General features: G+C 43.7%; 1 protein-coding gene across 16 annotated transcripts in view; it reads right to left on the minus strand.

The window, feature by feature from the left end:
- Positions 1–15,818, minus strand: part of LOC140895616 (OX-2 membrane glycoprotein-like) — a 135,998-nt gene extending 120,180 nt beyond the window's left edge. For 13 of the 16 annotated variants that reach the window (XR_012154287.1, XR_012154293.1, XR_012154291.1 and 10 more), the window contains exon 1: positions 15,334–15,818. The gene's annotated coding sequence lies outside the window, so the exon portion shown is untranslated. Of the gene's footprint in view, positions 1–658; positions 774–9,731; positions 9,883–15,333 lie in introns of all 16 variants that reach the window. The other 3 variants (XM_073305773.1, XM_073305763.1, XM_073305783.1) reach the window with 3 other exon arrangements.
- Positions 15,819–16,075: the final 257 nt, after the last annotated feature.

Genomic DNA, 16,075 nt, shown 5'->3' on the forward strand with positions numbered 1-16,075 from the left:
CTTGGGCCCAGTTTTGGAGGTATAATTGAAATGTTGGCATTTGGAGGCTTAGAAGTACCAGGGATGGAGACATACAGGGATTTGGGAGCTTTAGGACTTTGCTGGATGTTTAGTTGTTTTCTTATGATAATTTTATCTACTAGGATACAATTATTGTCCATGAGAGAGTCACTCTGCTGCTCAAAGGCTAAACTGGCCACTAGCTGTGGATGCTGGGTACAGAAATAAACGTCTCCTCTACGTATAGCATGATTAGATGAGTGGTCTCTGTCACAAATATTTCTAAGGCACTTGTACCTTAGTGCTATAGCATCTAAGAGCTACAGGGGTATCTATACTAGAGCTGGTTGATAGCCAGGACACATATTTTCATTAAATTTTCACAAAAAAGTTCATCCTTTTTTGTGAAAATTTTCAAAATTGTTAAATTTTCATTCAGCTCTGGTTTATACCCTATGTCTGGCAATGGCCACACTGGAGACAAGATACCAGACATGATGGATGTGTCTTCCTTATGCTTTCCCCCTTCAAAGACAGGGAGAAAGTAAGAGGCACACAAACACATGCATGTTTTCAACAGCAGTAATAGCAAAGCATCCATATATAGTATTGTAACTGCCTTTCTTCCCTGGGTTACTCGGGAGCAGGCAACACTCACTTGTGTCCCTGGGCACCTGACGTTGTTGACATTAAAGGAGATCCTGAGTATCCCAGTGGTGATGTTGGATAAGTGGGAATCCTCTGTCCACCTCTCTGCTGCAGTCCCTTTTCTCCTAAAGGAAGTTAAAATTGGTGGTACCTCCACCTGGCTGTTCCCTGTACACACTCAATGGCGTGCCTTGGGAACCACCAGGAATAAATGCCTTCAAATAGTAATAATAATAAATAATAATAATAATAACAACAACAACCTGTGGCATGGGTCTAACTCAAATACCAATTATAAATAATATACATCCAATATACTTAAATTAGAGCTAATGTAACGGCGACAGACCCTGGTCGTCGGTGGGTGGGATTGAACTGGGACCTCTGAAGCTTAATGCATGAGCCTCTACCGCATGAGCTAAAAGCCAACTAGCTGTTAGCTAAGGCTGTAGAGCAGACTCATTTTATCTCTCTCTCTAAGTGATATGGGTGCCCCTAGATAGGACAGAACACCACACCCAGGAGGTGTGTGGGTTACACAAACACTCATTTACTTAACAATTTAAGAAACAGGGTATAACAGACTAAAATGTCACTACTAATTTAAATCTACAGAAACAGTTGAATAAAATCATTTAACAAATATAATATACAGTAATAAATTAAACTTAACTGGCATTTACACTGCCACCATTCACTGCACCCCACAGTGCACACTCTGGATCTCAGAGTCCTAAACACTTGCTTGCGTGGGCGCGCTTGAAGATCTGCAGCTGGAGACAGCACTCTCTTGGTTCCGTGTATCAGTCCAGCCAAGTCAAAAAGCTTCAGAACCCCTCCAAAACTGGAGCTGGCCCCACCAAATGTCAGCAGCTCTGGGTCCTAGTTCGATGGGAAGATCACTATGCCTCTCCTCAGACTCAGTCTCTCTGCGGTGCCCCTTCCCTTGCAAGTACTTTCCCAAACAGGAGTGTGGGCTACTCATAGTTCCTTCACTGCAGCCCACCTCAGGCAGCTCTATGCACAGCAATAGTCTCTGCTCTTGACTCCAGTGAAGCCATCAACAGCCTCTGAGGCTCCCTGCTCGATCAAAGCCCCTGCAGGCTCTCAGCAGCAGCTTCTGGCTTCCTAGCAGCAGCTCCCAGTATGGACCAAGCTCCACAGCAGCAATCTCACTTCTTTTCCCAAAATAGAGTCCACCGCCTGTTCTCCCTGCAGGAGGAGATCTCTCCCCCTTTCCCCAAGGCATCATGGGAGTTGTAGTCTCTAAAGCTAGATTGCAGCACACAGGCTTTTCCCTTGGAACACTCCCCCCCAAAAGTTCAGAGGCCCCTCTAATAAGGGGTGCCTACATTCTCCCCCCACCAGAAAAATCCTTAATGTCCCCATTAAGGAACCAGAACAAAGAAGAAAAACAGTTTAATTTACAATATAATACATACATTCTTAATTCCTACTGCTAGCTGGGATAACAGTCAATGGAAGATAAAGTGTAGGCCCACTAGAATTGGAATAATTTAAGGATCTAGCCTGAGGTAAGCACCACCATAAAAAACGCTTGAGCTTATCACATATTCTAGTTTGGAATCCACAGGTGTTTTAAAATCTTTCAGCACAACCACCCCACAATGTACTATGGGGATGGACACCTCACTGCTGACTCCAACCACATCATATGTTAATCGCTGTGGGGGCCTGAATTCTTGCTGGAACCTCCTTAAGTGCTGTACCATCCCTTCTTCATCTTCTACAGGAGGTGTTAATAAAGCTCCATCAGAATTAGCCATTGTAGAAGGAGCAACATCTGTAGCAACCTTGTTCCCTACAACTAAAGACCCAGGAGGATTGTTGCATACATCTACGCCCTCCCTGAGGACTTCTCCCACCGGAAAGAATGGAAGAGCTTCAGAGTTTAAAGGAGGTGTGCTAATTACGCTTTCAGGTTGATCTGGCTCAAGTGGCAGTACAACAGACCCAGTAGATATATCTGAGGGTTCTTGATACATAGTTATATAGTCAGGGCAAAGCTCCTCAGAATCAGTCTCTGATGTCCATCATGGTAGCAGGGACTGGCACAGGATTAGACCACTTATGGAGTTGTGGGAGGAACTCTTGGACGTCAGAGCTCTTCTCTGGTTAGATGATCTGGGTAGAGAGATAGGCTCGATATCTGATGGAGCATCCATTCTGACGTGTTGCCCCAGAGGAAGTAAGTGGTTTTGATGTAAAGTCTTTAATGGGCCACCATTCTTTTCAGGCTTTAGTTAAAGACAGGTAGCCCAGGCATTTGATTCTCCACAATGTAGGTCTGCGAATTCCAGCAGTTTGCAAGTTTATGTTTTCCAGGGAGACCAAGATTTTTTTGATAAGAACACGATCACCGGGTTGCAGATCACAGTATCGCATCTTCTGGTCATAACGTTCTTTATTGCCCCAGTTCATCTTATCAGATGCCACCTGAGCAAGTTGATGAGTAGCACACAGGTCTTTTTTTAAATTAGCCACATACTGGAGGTAAGACTGGCGGGAAGATCTATCCACTGAGACCACAAAACAGAGGTCTACTGGTAATTGTGCTTCATGCCCAAACATTTGGAAATACGGAGAATACCCAGTGGCCTCATTTTGGGTACAGTTGTAAGCATGCACAAGCTGGCTAACATGCTGGCTCCATCTAGATTTCAGTTTGGTATTCAAGGTTCCCAACATATTTAGCAGGATCCAATTGAATCGTTCAGGCTGTGGGTCTCCCTGTGGATAATAAGGTGTTGTTCTGGATTTTTTTTATACCTAGCATAGTCAGAAGTTCTTGAATTAATCGATTTTCAAAGTCGCATCCTTGATCAGAGTGCATCCGCTTGGGCAGCCCATATTGCACAAAGTACTTTTCCGAAAGAGTTTTAGAAACAGTAGAATCTTTTTGATCTTTAGTGGGAAAGGCCTGTGCATACCTTGTAAAATGATCAGTTAGGACTAGCACATTACAAGTATTTCTGCTATCGGGTTCAATTGTGCGAAAATCCATATAGACCAAATCCATAGGGCCTTCACTGTGAAGACGAAACAGTCGAGCAGCTCACTTGTGTATACACCGGCCACATGTCTTACAATATTCCTCAACATCAGTCTTCATCCGTGGCCAGTAGAATCGGTCTCGTGCAAGCCAGTAGGTCTTATCAAACCCAAGATGCCCACAGTCATCATGTAAAGATTGTAGTACAGCTTTGTGAAACTGTTGAGGTAAAATCAGTTGTTTTTTTGGGTGTTGCCTGGGATGGTTAGTGATTCTATACAAAAGTCCATTCTACAGGGAAAATCGATTCCATTCTTTCATTAGGAGAGGAATATCAGTGTGCCTGCGCTTATCCACAGCATCAGGATTCCCTTGATCAACTGCCAGTCAAACCTTTCCAGCACAGGCATCATTCTGTTGTGTGGTTTGAAGCTCAGAACGATTCAAATGGGGAAGGTGGGAGGTGTCTAAAGAAGCAAGCTTGCAGTAAGCTTGGGGAATAGCATCAATAAGGCAGGCAGGTAACATTTTAGTCAGTTTCCCACTAACAGTAGAAACTTGACACAAAGCTCAAACCCCAGGGGCAGATATCTCTTCCCACTCATCCTCAGGTGCCGTCATCTAGACAATGCATCAGCATCCAAGTTCTTGCTACCTGGGCGGTACTTTAGGCTGATGTTGTAGCTGGACAATGCCGCTAACCACTGGTGACCAGTGGCATCCAGTTTGGCTGATGTTAAAATAGAAGTCAAAGGATTATTATCCATGTGAACCTCAAACCTTGTCCCATACAGATAATCATGCAGCTTGTCTACTATAGCCCATTTTAAAGCCAGAAATTCAAGTTTGTGCACAGGGTAGTTTTTTTCAGTGGACGACAAGCTTTGGCTGATGAAGGCAACCGGCCTCAACCCCTCAGGGTGTTCTTGATATAATACACCTCCTAATCCATCCATGCTGGTATCCACATGCAAAACATAAGGCTTTTGAGGATCAGCAAATGCCAAGACGGGAGCTTTGACGAGGCTTTCCTTAATTTTCTGAAATTTTCTTAATTCTTCCTCACCACAACAATTGGGAGGGATACGGGTTTTGTGACTCAGAAATTATTCCAGCAGCCATCAAGCCATGTAAATGTCTCTGAACATCTTCCACATCAGCTGGGGCCAGGCGACAGGATCGTTCTCGAAAAGGTTCAGAGTCAGTTAGACAGATCTCATGCTGAGTACTTTTTGCACAGCCCACATCCCACTCATATCGGGAGAAGACATCAGCATGTTCTAACATTTTCCTACAGAGGCACTGTTTCCATTCCTCAGAGATAGGGGAATCTCCATAATCAAAAGAATCGGGTGTCAAGTCAATAGTGTTGTTCTTGTCCGCTGCAGCATGCATCTGAGGTACTACATCAACTGGGCAATCACTGTCCCACGCCGAATGATCACTTCGTGAGCAGATACATTTCTAACAGTAACTGTGATCCTTCTAGCAGACCCTGCCGTAGTCGCTTGCACCTCAGGCCTGACCACAAATCCTCCAGAGAGAGAGATTTCCTCTGTTGTTTCCAAGAACAACAACTGATCAGTCGACTGAATAAGAAACTTAGGTCACTTGATGGGTGCTGCCGGGTGGTATGCAGACATTTTTTTTCTGTGAATACCACACATTGCTGTATCTGTTAGCATCCTCATCAGAAACAGAGAGATTCTCCTTGGAAGAATTTATAGGCTACACGGATGTTAGGGTGAATAGGCAAGGTATTGATGCATTGTTTTTTGCATACTTTGAAAAATCGCCAGACCAGACTGGTGTTGGTTTCAACCAAGATTGCAACATTACTCTTGACACAGGAGTCTGGGCACAGTAGGACTAAAGTGTCCAGCTTCTCAGGAGCTCCCATAATGGACTATGGGAACTCAATATGAATGGAAAAGTACCCCTCATATGGGTATTTTTGATTACTCAACCCCCAGATTTGCAAATTATCTAAGGGTTGGATGGGCAAGTGATGAAGGTGGGTGTTGTAAAATGTCTTATATAGAATGGTGACCTGCGAACCAGTGTCCAGAAAGTCTTGAGCATAAATGCCTTCTACTTGAATAGGGACAATGGGAGCTGGACTGACCAGTCCTTGGGAAAAATCCCTCCAGGTACAAGCAACCTGTTGGTAGCACTAAGTGGAGCATACCTTCCTTGAAACACCAGTTCGCTCCTTCACTGGGCTTCTCTGAAATTTCCAGAATTCTTTCTGGCTTGGATAAGCTTGCAGGTGACTATCCGTTAATCCTCTTTTGCTTCACAGTCTTGTTTTGTGTGACCATTCTCCCCACATTTGTAGCAGATGTCGTCACTTCTACAAGTAGTTTCCACAGAGCCTCTTGAACGACAGTTGGTAATATCAGCACCTGCATCATTGGTTCTCACAAAGGCATCCCTCCTTTGTAACTTAGGATATCTGTCAGGTGTTTCCACTAGAGTATGCAGCTGGAGTAGCTGATTAATTTGCTCAGTTAGACACAGCAGGCCCTTCTTTAGGTCAGCTATTCCATCATGAGGAGCCGCTGCCAGCCAATCCTCCTCTTCCTTAATATCCCATACCAGTCTGGAGAAGGAGGGGGGATTCCAAAGTGAATCAGAAAGCTGCAGTTTCAGGGTTGTTAGAATGCCAGGAAAAGCATCCTTCAGTACTTCCTCCATCCTCACCTGATCCAAGTGGGTAGCAAGTGTTCTCTTCTTTACCAGTACCTTATGTAGTAGCTTATCCAGACAGCATATGCACTGTGAAAGTTTTTCACCTTCTTCTTGATATGGGGACCGGCTATGCCACCATCAAGCTCCCAAGAAAAGGCATTCAACATAAACAAGAGACATTGTACTGGTGACATCCTCACTGGTAACATTCCATCTCTGAATACTAACAAAATACTGCTGTGTCCTGGCCCTTTCATCTTGTGCACACAGCTTCTAATTAATTTACTGTCACTGTGACAGCTACCCTCTCTCCGCCTCCTTGGCTCACAAAGGGCCATTACATTAATGTAGGGTGGGGAACACTTGATGACAATAAAGAAATACACTTATCTCAAGAGTGACCTCCCAAGGCAAGGATCTGCGTTTCAGGAGCAGAGAAGGAAACAGATGTGACAAGAACAATAAGGAGTGCAGCATTACTCAGAAGAAAAACAAAATTCTTGCATTGTCAATGGAAACACAAGAGACATAGTAAAAATAAGAAGTGCCCTCCAGCGAAACAGTAGGAAAAAGATAAAGACCGATAGACAATGAGGGGAAAGGTACCTGAGAAAGCAGCTGTTTCCCAGGACACCTGACCACTGAAAAAAAATCTCTCCTTGAGCCCAGAGTCCTGCAGCCACGCAATCAGCCCTTAAGGCTTAACAGAAAAAAAAACCCATAAGCCACTATTTATTATTATTGTTAATAATAATAATACCACCACCTGCCCATCAGGTTACTCTCCAAACACATGTATTCTATTTAGTAAATCATTTAATGCATATAGTCAATAATGAATTTGTAAGGAGATGATGTAAAACATCTAGTTCCTGGTTAAATTCAGCTTGCCTTGCTGCTCTGCCAAGTCACTTAGTAATAAAATTCTTCACTATGGTGGCATTTGATCCAGTTGTTCTCAGTGACTTCAATCTGCATGTAGATTTTAAATCTTCTAAGGCAGTTTAGGATTTCCTGGGTGCCAAGAGGACCATGGGCCTATATCAGGTATTTATTGGTTCAACTGAGACAGCTGATCACACTTTGGACCTGGTTTTTGGATTGGGATTGGAGGCTAAGTAACTTCACTTAAACCATGTCACAGATCAACCATTACCCCTGCACTTTGAGGTTGGGGCTCATCTTTCCTTTTGAGGCAAAGGACCTGTTTTGATGGTCTGCCCCCAGAAATTAATGGAGCCAGAAAGATTCCAGAACACTCTGAGAGAGAATTTCATTCGACAGACAGACCACTGCTTGGATGGGTTTAGTGGAACATAAAGGGTATGTCTACACTTCAATAAAATACCCCTGGCTGGCCTATGTCAGCTGACTCAGACTCACAGAGCTATGGTTGGGAGGCTATCGAATTGCAGTGTAGAGGTCTGGCCTTGGGCTGGAGCTCGGGTTCTGGGACCCCTTATTAGAGTATTAACATACCCTATAACACTTTTTATCCTCCATCCCTAGGTACACTCTTCGCTGTCTTGTTTCTCACAGATCACCTTTGATTGACAGATGATCTGCCACATTCAGAAGAGAGAGAAAAGAAAATCCTTTGTATTTTCCTCCACCAGAGCATCTTCAAAATCTCAGACAGCACATTTGTTTTGGATGACAAAGTATCTGATAAATCCTAACGGTCTCGGCTTAGTAGTTAGCTGGGTTCCTCTCACTGTGAGAAAACTATTTGTTATTGTATGGACAAGATTGATCAACTTAGAGACAGGCTGTCTGTTTCCATGGTGACCAAGCCAGGTCTTGAGGGAACAAGGTAAAGTCCTAGTCTTGTTTGCTAGATCTTCAGCTGGTAATGCTCACTGAGTGTGACACTCTGTATCTCAGGGGAACACCCTGCACCCCCATCTTCATCCTTATAATAGGATCGTGTGGTATCCAATGCAGAGTTTGTCATGGTGCACTGAGCACTGTTGTTATAGTAATGTTATAGGTTGTAAAATTTCATGTATATAGTTATGAGGCTGAAAATGTGTCCTCATGGCTTAAAACAAGCCCAGAGAAAACTCTCCAGGAACAGAAGGGCAGTTCACACCTCATCAGGGCATGTATGGGACAAACCCAGCTCAGCCTCACAGGAACAAAGAACACTGGCCTAGTCAGCAACAAAGGATCTGTTGGACTCTTGAGTGAGTCACCCCCCTTCCCTTGGTCAGTTTGGGACTACGATGAGGTAATGCTCACCTGACCCTGAAAGAGTGGGGGGGAGGAAGCCAAGAGGGAAGAAAGAACATGATAAAAGGGAGAGATGTTGCCATGTTCTTCCTCTCTCTTCCACGTCGATCTACAGACATCACCACCAAGTGACTGAAGCACTGATCAAAGGCGAGAGCCTGGCTGAAGGGCAACCAGCCAGCCTGTGGTGAGAAGCATCTAAGTTTGTAAAGGCATTGAAAGTGTTAAGATCAGCTTAGAATGCATTTTGCTTTTATTTCGTTTGACCAAATCTGACTTCTGGTGCTTTGACTTAAAAATCACTTAAAATCTATCTTTTGTAGTTAATAAATTTGTGCATTTGGTTTGAAGCATGTCAGAGACTCCCCTTCGGATAACAAGCCTGGTACATATCAATTTATTTGTTAAATTGATGAACTCATATAAGCTTGCAGTGTTCAGCGGGCATAACTGACCACTGCAAGACAGAGATTCCTAGGGTTGTGTCTGGGACTGGAGATACTGGCTAGTGTCATTCGGTTGCACAATCCAAGCAGCTTACGTGCCAGATGCTGTGCATGAACAGCCCAGGAGTGGGGGTTCTCACAGCAGAGCAGGGTAAGGCTGGCTCCCAGAAGTCGAGGATTGGAGTGACCTAGCAGATCACCGGTCCAGATAACACCAGGCGAACGTCACACTAAGGTACTGACTGAAATGTTGAAAGAGCTTTAGCCCACAACCTGTGTTTTAGATCCATGTGCTTCCTGGCTGGTGAAGACCAGTGGATAACCACAGGATCTGTTGCTTGTGGAGATTGTCGATGCCTCTCAGAGAGAGGGGGCAGGGTGTTGATTGCTTTGAAGGAAACATAAGTGCGACCTTTGCTCAGGAACTCATAATTTGATGTTGACTATCTTGCCAATTATCTATGAGTATCATATCACCTCTTTTTGGGTAGATTGTGAAGAAGGTTGTGGAAAAACAACTCTCACCGTATCTAGATGCCCTTGATCTCTTTGACTCTTGTCAATCTGGTGTGGACCTGGCTTTGGCACAGATACTGTGCTGGTAGCTGATCCCTTCCTAGCAGTGGATGAAGATCAGGTGTCCACACTAATATTATTAAATGCATCAGCTGCCTGATTGATCACAAGGGTTGACAACTCACCTAGGGACCCCAACAGCAGTGGAAGGGGTTGCTCTTCAGTGTCTTTGTTATTTTCTCTCAGAGTTTGCAATGGATAGTTGTGGGCAACCATTCCTCTTCTCAGAGAGTCCTCAAGCATGGGGTGTCACATGGTGCCATTCCATCATCCCCCCTATTCAAAATGTATATGGGGGTGTTAAGGAAGTCAGCAAGGAGGTATGGGGTGCAATGTTTTCAATATGCTGAAAACACCCAGCTCTATGACTCCACCTCGTCAGACCCAGATGATGCAACTCAGTGCCTCAACTAGTGTTTAAATGAGACTGGGGTATATATGAGAGTAAGCTGGCTGAAGCTCAACCCAGACAAGTGAGGATGGCTGGTTAGGGGAATCAGAGGGGATGGTGGAGGGAGTAGTAATCCTGTTAGCTGCTAGGAATAACTTGTATTAGTTACCAGAAGAGCTGGTCAGAAAATAGCTCCCCCCCCACACACACACAAACACCTCTTGGGAAAAATTTCAACATTTTGGCAAAATACTAAAAAACTAAGTATTTCAGCTGAAACTAAAACATTTCTATTGAAAAAATGGCATTGCAGGTCCTTATAGGAATTGTAGTTTGGGTGACTTATGCTCCTGTTCTCTTCTAGGCGGCTGGCCTCTGTGATTGGACTACATTTTCCATGATGCACCACTTGCTCCCTCTTGGTGAAGGGGGAGGGTACAAAATAGTTGATCAAAGTGCATCATGATAGCCCTGCCAATAGAAAAGAGAGAAACATAAAGCACCCAAATTAGCACTCCCATAAACCGTGGCGGTGCCACTTTAAATCAGAACGTTTCTGTTTTCATGTGTTAGGTTTTTTTGATGAAATATTGACGTTTTCCACAGAAAACAACCACTTTTGTGAAACAATTTTTATTTAGTCAAAACCCCAATTTTCCAGTGAAAGTCACTGTTGATAGAACATCTTTGACCAGCCCTAGCTAGTCAGATTCACAACTTGGGGGTGATTTTAGACCCTTCCAACTTCTGTGTTATGATTATATTACAGTCATAATTCAGTCAGATTGTTATCATCTGCATCTGGCTAGGCAGTTACAACTTTTCCCAATGATTGTGGGCCGTACCACTGTTCCCCATGCTTTTATTACCTCAAGATTAGACTGGTGCCAAGCACTCTGTGGGGTACCATTAAAACCATTCAGATTCTGAAGATGGTGCAGAATGTAGTGATTTTTTATTAAGGCAGGCACTTCACTGAGAACACGTCACCATGTCTCTGGGATCTGCACTGGCTGCCTGTTGGTTGCTGGGTGGAGTTTAAGGTGTTGGTTATGATCTCTAAAGACCTAAATGGCTTGGAACTGGACTAGCTGAAGGATCACCTCTTGCGCCAGGAATCATACTGCCATATCCGTTGTCTCACAGGGCATAGGTGCTGACACCATGAGTGGTCTGGGGCTGAAGCACCCATGGGGAAAAAATAGTGGGTGCTCAGCACCCACCAGCCACAGATGTTCGGCGGCACTGCACCAGCACCACAGATCAGCTGTTTGGTGCTTGGGGGAGGGCCTTGGGGGAGCGCAGAGAGCAGCAAGTGGGGGGCAGCAGGGAAGCGGGAAAAGGCGTAGTGAGGGTGAGGTTTCCAGGGAGGGGGCGGAGCCTCGGGGCAGTGGAGCACCCCCGGGGAAAAATAAAAAAGTCAGCTTCTGTGTTGCAGGGGCACTCAAACTGAATTCCCTTCACTAAAAAATGGAGGGGCCAGATAGAAGGACGTTCTCCGTGAGGGTGCTAGGACTCTGGAACTTGCTTCATCCCTCCGTCCAAAATAGATTGAAATTTGGTAACCTTCCAAGCACGCTATAAAAGATATTTGTTTCACCAGACTTGAAGAGGGCTGAAGGTAAACTTCCTAGAATGATGAAGGGGCAGAAAAGAGGTTTTTTTGTGTGTGGCTAGTTGACTGCCTGGATTCCTGTACAGCTAATTATTTTAGTGCTGCTGAGATTTAATTGTATGCAATGGTATGTTATGGTGCCTCGAGCCCTGGTTTAGGTGTCTTTTAGTTATTTAAACTGAAATCAAGAGTAACCAAACTGCTTTTTCAAGATTCCTAATGTGCAACAAGGATTACCAACATCAGCCAAACTGACTGACTTTTTCTGTGAAGAACAATTTCTGTGAAGAAAGAAAAACACTCAGAGATTATTAGCTTTTTTCAGCAAGATTCAAGGAAAGCACTGGAACACAGAGTTAATTGCAAGTTATTTCCTGTGTCCTGTTATCACTTCTGTTCTTAGGGAGGGAGGCTGCAATTTAAAAACAGAACTTCTTTCAATTTCCCAAACAAATTAGAGGAAATGGTAGCATACAGTCACACACAGTAATGAACAATCTATCAATAACAGACTAACACAGCTTCTACTCTGAAACCTGGTTTATTAATATAGCCTTTTAGCCATAGGTCATAGCTCACAATACAAAATAAATGCAAGTTTTAAAATAAACACAGCTCAGTCAGATGGATACAGATTTGAACAATCTGTCTTTATGCTTCAAATGGGCTAAATTCATCCCTGATGTAACTCTATGGAGAAGAACAGTTATACCAGGGTTGAACTTAGACCAAGGTTTTCCATCACATGGAATAAAACGGTAAAACTAGAATCTACCAGCAATGACACAACTAAATAAGGAATTTGCCAAACAGCAAATACCAGCCACATTCAGCTGGTGGATCATAATCCAACCATAATTCAGCCATAATCAACCGATGGATATTTGAAAGCGCACACATCCAACCATATTGAGGGTAATGGCTAAAGGAAGAATTGCACATTGTGTGAGTATTTCTCGACCACAGAGATAAGTGCCTTAGATATATGATGTCACATAGCCATGTAAGCATGCCAATAAAGTTTTGGACAGAATAAAATACTAGTGATTGTGTTTTAATGTCATGCCCTGTCTTTTCTGTGGCTGGTAATGTTACTAATGGTGTTAATCATGGGGATCGCAGGGGTTACATTTGTGACTGGCCTTTGCTCCTTGGCAAGAGGAATGGGGGAAGTGAGGGGTGAAGAAATTTCTAGTGCTGTCTCCTGATTATGTATTTGCACAGGAACTAGTCACACTGTGCCATTTGCTACAGAGAGGAAATTCACAGCGTTAGTGATGGTTACTACGGTTCACTCGGGAACAAAAGGTTCTGCTGATGTCAGCAGGCAGATGAGATGAGTGAAGCAAAATCCCTGTTCCTCCCAACAGATTGGAAGTGGGGTGCTTTTAGAGGCCACCCTGCAAGGAAGTCATCCCTAGAGCTCTTGCTCCAGGCAGCTGGGGGATGGTGCTGTGGTCCTAGTACTCCAATCTCTAAATCTTACTGCTACTCCCTGCTGTGTCCCAGTGCCTGGTAGGTCCTGTCTTTTGCCCACCCTGGGACTCCTGCTAGTAGTTTATGATCTCTCTACTTCAGTGGTTTTCAACCTGTGGGCCAGGGACCCTGTGAGGTCCACAGACTATGTCTATTGGGTCCGTGAAAGGTTGTCCTTACTGTAGAACAGTGGTTTTCAACCTAGAGGTCCGTGGAGGTCCGCAGACTATGTCTAAGAATTCCCAAGGAGTCTGCACCTCTATCCAAAATTTTTTAGGGATCTGCAAATGAAAAAAGATTGCAAACCACTGTTCTACCTAGTTTGGGTCCTTGTTTAATAGAGGACTTGAAAAGTGTAAAAAATTGATTTAACCTTGTTTGAAATATAAAATTGACCTTGGTGGTTTCCTATTCTTCTCAAAAACAAGTTTGGGTGGCTTTTTCCTGGTTGTATGGCTTTCTATATTAGAAACGTCAGGCCTTGTGTCCTAGAATACACTATGGCAACTGAGGAATTGGCATAAATACAGAGAGGGAGAAATCTGATCATAAACATTTCCATTAAATCATTCAGTAGGTTTAAAATTCTTGTTTGTTGTTTTTTTCTTGAAAACATCCATTTAACCTGAAGAACTGAGAAACACTTCTCTGAAAAGACTTTTGTTCTAGACTGATCACTTCCCACTGAAATGATTCGGAGACCTCTGACAAGTCTTGCAGCAGACCAGGCTTTATATTCCTGATAGTTCCAACGTTAAAAAATAAAGCAAACAGCAGCTCAGCATCCCCTACCCCGCATCCACTCTCTCTCTCTCTCTCTCTCTCTCTCCCCCCATGTCTTCTTTACATCAAAAAGAAGCAAATGCTTTTCCCTTTCCCTTTCAGGTCACCATTAAATAAAAGATCATTATACAAATATATACTTGCTAGATGTGGATACATATATTGGCTTACAACAGCTTCTCCCCATGCCCCCTACCTCTTCTATTTACAAATTCTGACGGACAGAAGGAATTATCACAACATGTACAAATTACAATTGTAAAGGATTTCAACCCCACAGATTTTCAGAAGCATGCAAACTGGTGTGTCATTAACTGAAATTAAAATAAAATCTATTGTTCTTTGAAAGATCACTATTAAAAAACCCACAGCCAGTTGTGTTATTTGTGGGTTGGGTGGTTTTGTTTTGTTTTGTTTTGAATAATCAAGTATAGATTTAAGGAGTTTAAGGACAGAAGGGACACTACATCATTCTAGTCTGACTGCTTGTATGTCACAGGCTATTAAATTTCCTCCAGTTACTCCTGTATTGAACCCAATAACTTGTGTTTGGCTAAAACTTATTTTAGTAAAGCATCCGGTCTTGATTTGAAGACAAAGAATCCACCACTGCCCTTGGTAGTGTGTTCCAGTGGTTTAAAACCTGTGCTTTATTTGAATGTGTCTGGCTTCAGCATCCAGCCTTTGGTTCTTGTTATGGCTTTCTCCCTTAGGCTAAGCACCCCTGGTATTTTCTCTTTGTGAAGTAAATAAGATGCAATCAAATGGACAACCTCTAACCAACCCCCGAGTTAAAAAAAATGGGACAGACCCGCAGCTGATATATGTGGGTGTAACACCCTTGACTTCAGTAGAGTAAATGTCAAAATAGATCAGGTGAGGAGCTGGCCTTTTGTTAATTAAGAAAAATATCTATACTAGTATTACCACGCAGTTCTCATAATTGTATGTGCAAAATTGTTTTATACATTGTGTTACATTTACAACAAATCAAGAGCAAAGAGAGCAGTTTTAAAAGACTATCTAGGTTGCTGCTCTAAGAGTGCCAGGGAGGTTGCTCAAATGAATGCTTTGAAGGGTGCTAACAACTCACCAGACCTTACCCTGCAAGAATCAGATGCTTCCATTTGATCTCTGATACAAGCAAATTTACACAGATACTTTATGTTGTCTACCTCTAAAAACCATATGAGTTGCTCCATTTCATATCTACATCCTGCTAATTAGACTGGTTTTCACCCAGGATGCTTAGACTACCTCCAACCTTAGGCTGTTTTTAAGAGTTGTCAAACACCTTTTTAACCTTATGTTTTTCGTACACATCAGTCACTGGCTTCTCCTCCCCTCTCCACCCAAGCCACAGATGCAAAAGGACATGTACAGACGATAATATTATTAGTGCTCCTGCGGAGATTCGCCCTTCTCTGAGGAGAATCTATGCCTGTTGTTTCAGCCTCCTTACCCTCAGTCAGATCAGATTACCGCTCCTTGATTTTCCTCCTCCTTGGGAAGAGCCGGGCTTTGGAACCAGAACTTCCAGGCGCCGTGCAACCGAGTCCACAGCGAAAGCCTCTGCCAGCCGAGAGTGCACACCGGCAAATGAACTGCTGCTCCGGGGTCTCACAGGGCTGTCCTCACAGAGTTGGATCAACAGCTCTCTCCCCCGCCCTCTTTCTGTGGGTTCCAGGCTGTGTATGTATATGAATCTCCCCACTGTATTTTCCACTGAATGCATCCGATGAAGTGAGCTGTAGCTCACAAAAGCTTATGCTCAAATAAATTGGTTAGTTTCTAAGGTGCCACAAGTACTCCTTTTCTTTTTGCGAATACAGACTAACACGGCTGCTACTCTGAAACTTTTCCAGCTGTGTGGGCTGCTGCTCTGTGGCAGGGAGAGGGAGATCTGTCTGCATTGCTCTGTCTGCCTCCACCCCTGCACAGAGCGAGTCTAATGAGATTCCCAAATGCCCCCACTAGCAGGACGGCTGAGAGCCCGTGCACCCATTAACCCCCGCCCCCAGCCCTCGCAGCAGGGATTTCCCTACACCCCCCTGAATTCTCTCGCCTCCACCCCAGTTTTGTGAACTAGTTACATGCAGTGTTTCCAATTTAGTGATTGTTTGGAAATTTGAATTGAAATGGAAACATTAATAAACACTTTAAAAGCATATAAAGTTTATGATAAAATAGGTGTATCTGAAAAA

This window comes from Lepidochelys kempii, chromosome 1, assembly GCF_965140265.1.
Source record: "Lepidochelys kempii isolate rLepKem1 chromosome 1, rLepKem1.hap2, whole genome shotgun sequence".
NCBI classification, from domain to species: domain Eukaryota; kingdom Metazoa; phylum Chordata; order Testudines; family Cheloniidae; genus Lepidochelys; species Lepidochelys kempii.